Raw genomic sequence first — 5,212 nt, forward strand, 5'->3', positions numbered from 1 at the left:
TTAAACACTTTAATCAAATAAATAAACAATAAACAACAGTAAAAACAGGCCGGCAGCCCCTCACGGACGACTGCCGGCCACACGAACGTAAACACAACTTAACTAATGTCTGGGCCCGGTCCACTCTCGCCGTATGCTCCTGCCGCTCGGCCTTTTATGCTGCCGATCTCCTCCATGAGAGATAAGAGGCCGGTGTGGCACCCAGCTGATGCTCATTAGCAATCGTATCACCGGCCTCGCTTGCTCCTCCCACGGCTCTCGTCATGCCTCCCTTGTCACACACTGTAATGCATTTAACAATCCTATATAGCCTATAACACCCCTTTATTTTCTTTAAAAAACACATTTCAAATATTTCCTGACCAGTAGTCCTCCACCTCATCAGAGCTCTGCCTACTGTTGACGCTGCTAACTTCGGTGTCATTCTCCATATGTATTGTGTTTTGACAGCGCGGCTAGTTGCACAAGATGGCGCCGGTGAGCTTTTGGGATGGCAGAGTAGCTTCCAGTCGTATATAACACTGTGTGGGAAAAGGAGGATTTTTGGCTGGCAAATATGGGTGGTTTTTTTAGACTTATGCGATATGACAGATCCTCTTTGCATTGATGAGCACTTCGTTGAGCCAAAACAACTCGATAGTGTTATACAAAATTATGAATAATCTAACATATAATATATTACTAATATTATTTTGAGGGAAAAATGACATTTTACATATTATGTTGTATATATGCTGGTATTTGGTGAGGAGACTAACAGGTGATCTGCCCACTCCCCAACCCTTCTTCTAACAGTGACCATGCCCATTTAAATCTGCAGATCTGTCTGTGCGTGCAGCACCACAAACAGTCGAACACAGCTTATGTTTACATTCACGAGGCATGAGACCATTGGTTGCTGTTGCGTGTCATGACTTGTGCTAATTTCGCGATCTGAAAGTTATCTTCCAAACATGACCGGTATTTGCAGGACAACTGATTGCTGTTGTGACTCGCACTAATTTCTGAAAGTTATCTATTGAGCATGACCGACATTTGCAGGCATTTTGTCCATGGTGGCGAGTCCGGCCACATTATAGCTCCGCGGATCTGAGCTCTGGCCTCCCATCGCTGTGTCAACGGTTGCCAGATTTGCGTAACAAAAACGAAGCCGGAACAATTACACGTTACTTAAAAAGTACTCTTATTACGTAACGCACATTACTTGTAACGCGTTACCCCCAACACTGTCGCAAAATAGACTAAAACTAAGTAAAATAGCAGTTCACCATTTCAATAAGCTATCACTTATTTATCAGCATGAGAAATACATGTGAGTGTGTGGACAGACTAAAATGCGTGTGTCTCAGGGTGAATGCGTGAGACTTGAGAGCCCTGTAACATGAATAGAGTTTAGCGGGCTGTGCGTCAGTAATAACGGTCCTTGGGGAAATGCAGTGCTCTGTGTGTACTGTAGTTAAATGGATTAAACGAGGCTTTGAGGCAACAAAAATTGCCTCAATGATTTTTTGTATTCGAATTACTCGAGTTACTCAAGGAGTCGTTTCAGCCCTATATAATATAGTAAAAGATAATATACTAGTCAGTTTTGAAGAACTTAAAGAGAAACATTTATCGGAAACACGGAAACAAGATTTCTATAGCTACTTACAGTTGCAACATTTTGTTAATACAAGAAAGAAGAATGTGGCTGAGACAAGGAGGGATATATTAGAATTATATGTTTCGAAAAGCATATAAATCTGATATTCATGGTGGAATTATCTCACGTATATATAAATGCTATAAAATGCTATAATAAATACAGAAAAGTCTTCTACAGAGAAGTCTTCTTGTTGCGTGGTTGTGCTTCAATATTCCAATGTGGAGCTCACGTGCATTGATTTGTGTGTGTTTTTGCATGTGCATGTTTTTATTTATATATTTTTAATTAATTAAACATTTTTTTACAGACATAATTAACCAAAAATCTAAAATTGAGGGCACAGTTTACAAAACCGAGAGCACAGTGTACTTTGCTTTTTTAGTTAAAAGACGGCTTTTTTAGAAAGCTATTTTGTTAGTGACACAAGTTATCTGTAATATAATATATTAAGGTCCATGTTTAATTAAGGGTTTTTAAATCCAATTTTTAGGTTACACTTTGGCTATCATGGCTAATTTACTTGCTGAGAGTGATGAAATCCAGGAGGATTTCTCATTTCTTGACGACATCGCAGATGTACTGCAATCATGCATCGATCTTGGTAAGTAAGAGTAGATGTTACTGAAGCTGTAAAAACAAACTTAGTGACTTGCCTACTTGCGCATATAAGCTTGCATAGTCAGGGCTCAACGCTTAGGATTTTTTCTACTGGCCCAGTTGGGCAAGTGATTCCAATTTTTACTGGCCCTGCCAAAATTTTCACTGGCCCCACCACAAATTAAAGTGTTAAATAATATCTAGTTATTTGTATGTTGGCTTTTTTACCTATGTAATCTTAATAAATACACTTTTATGTATTTGGCAGACGCTTTTATCCAAAGCGACTTACATTGCATTATACATTATATCTGAGTATGTGCAATCCCCTGGGATAGAACCCATGATTTTGGCATTGCTAGCGCCTTGCTCCAACCACTGAGCCACAGGAAAGCTAAATAAGTGCATGATACCATAAAAACTATTAGCCTATAACTCAAAAATATCAACTATTGTTGAAAACAACTAATCAGTAAGTAATCAAATAAGATCAAGTAATCAAAGTATGTGCAATAGCAAAGATAAATGTAATAAAGCAAACATACAAATAATCAGTGCATTTCAGGTGTTTTAGATTGGTCTAATAATAGTATTTATCAGATACAGAAATTAAATAATGTAATACTTTATGTATTAAATATAATATTGATTTAACCTTACTAAAGTTATAATTTAATCATTGAAGAGCAGTGAGTGTTTTTTGTCTTCGTTCTTTGTTGTTTGATGAACAAAACTGAGACGTTTATTATGCTGCTGCCCCTTTAAGAGAAGCACGGATCTAATATAATGTAACACATGCGTTTTTTTTTCCTCATGTGTTTTGTTCCCGTTAGACATAATTGATTACTTTTACAAGTATACATGGTAATATTGGCATGTTGGCATAATTTTGTGTCGATATGTCAGATTAAGAGTAAGATGACGTGAAAGAGAACTCAATTCAATATTTTGCGCATTGTCTAATGCAGCATTCCGGCTGCGCACGTATCTCAAACAGCACGTGAGAACCCAATCCAGTCCTCTTTTGCATCTTCTTGGGAATATTTAAATAGGCAAGTCTTAAAAACGTACAAATTATGAATTTCCATGACGATACAGCACTGGTCCGATCGGGCAAGTGACAGTTCTCTCAACTGGCCCGAGGATCTCCTATGCTGGCCCCGGGCCATAGTTTATGTCGAGCCCTGATAGTAGGTTTAGAAATGCTTATTGCGTAGGCACCACACTAGTTTTTGAGAAACAGCTTGTTGTTATAACAGTTTACTTACTTTATTGTTTACTGTGTTTCAACTTTTCATGACAGATGATGAACCTGGTGGCAGTGGACCTGCAGTTGTTGGAGTGGTAAGAATCTGGAAATCCAAGGATAATATATTAGGGTCAATAGCCGGCTTTTGACTGTCAGGCCAGGGCTTTCGTTAAGCCAAGCTGAACCTGTAGCCTCGGGCTTCTAGCTGTGAGGCCAGAATCAAGTTGCACCTCCACTGTCAGGCCAGTAGCACAGCAGCGCTGCTCTAAAACCCTGCCATAAACACACCTCTCTTGGACCAAACGTCATGCAAACCCGCCTACTTAAGCGGGAACAAGGAAGTTTAGTCAGACAGAAGAGAAGCTGAATCGCAATCATGACAGAGAAAACAGAGGCGGCTGTTTGTTTATTTCTCTTAGGTTGGGTTGCAGCAACAAGGATTAAAGTAAACAGAGTTTAGAGCTTATCTAGGGTTTGTTGATCCTAGTTTTATTCTAATTCAAATTGCGTTGCACCACTTAATTTTAAGCAGAGATGAACAAATCGTGGATTAAACCTTTAACCTTTATTTAAACCGTCATATGCGATTAATTTTGTCCGCCATGATGGATTTTTCCATTGTAACTAAACAGCAACAGTGTTGCACTGTCATGTAAAAGGGAAATAAACAGCTCTTGCATGTAAAAGAAACGTAATTGTGCTATTTAAAACCTCTCTCTGGATAATCGTTGATCAGTCTGATCATCCATAAACACATTTCACAAGCCTTGAGGGATATGACGGCGTACAAATATGACAGTTGAGCCGCATCATTATCCTGCAGCTCGCGACTGGAGCAGACATAAGAGAGAAGAGTACTGTACGGGAATCACGAGTAGGTGAACCTCTGCCGTCGACTCCGCTGCGAACGGCCCCGGTAGGCGATGGCATTTCTGGGGGTCGTCCTCTGTAGTGTTCTCGGGCTGCTTACGGCAGCACCGCTGGCTGAGGTGCGCCTATTCGGGACCGGACCACAATTTAGACAGGCTGCTAAAATAACTAGCTACTCTTCTCAGGATGTCAGTCTTTTCCATTTAATCCCAGACGTTGTGTTTATGTATTGCATAAGAAAGCAGTGCATCTTGAACTTGATGCTTCACAGCCTACAACCCATCAAACCGCTGTGCCCTCACTCGTGCTGAGGTGTTTTATTTATTACCATTTTTCTTTACAATAAACGCATCACTGAAGCATGACATGACGCTTATGTATCTGTTTCTGACCATTTTATTATAGATATGCTTTTTAAAAATTATTTAAACCTCCTCAGTAGCAAGTTTAAAGTTAATCCCTAACTGAGATATAAATCAGAGTTTAAATTAATGGAGCAACAGTATAAACTCCCCTCAGTAACTTCACAGTCTCCGAAATTCTTGATTAACTGGCTTTATTGACCAACCAGATGGATAACCATAGACTCAATAAATGCCGTGAGAACTAATAAGAATAAGACAAATACAACATACAAAGGACTTAAATAAAATAAAAAAATACATTGTTTTTACATTCTTATAAGATAGAATTGAACTGACTTTACAGTTTCATTATAATTATTAAACAGAAATCAAAACAGAATCCAAATGAATCACATGTTTCAAAAATGACAAACTTACTTCATTGGCTGCTTATTACTAAAGGAGAACTTCATCTCGCATCCAATGACCTTCTTAATCTTAGATGGG

The sequence above is a fragment of the Triplophysa rosa genome, unplaced genomic scaffold (assembly GCF_024868665.1).
Source record: "Triplophysa rosa unplaced genomic scaffold, Trosa_1v2 scaffold250_ERROPOS382811+, whole genome shotgun sequence".
NCBI lineage: Eukaryota > Metazoa > Chordata > Actinopteri > Cypriniformes > Nemacheilidae > Triplophysa > Triplophysa rosa.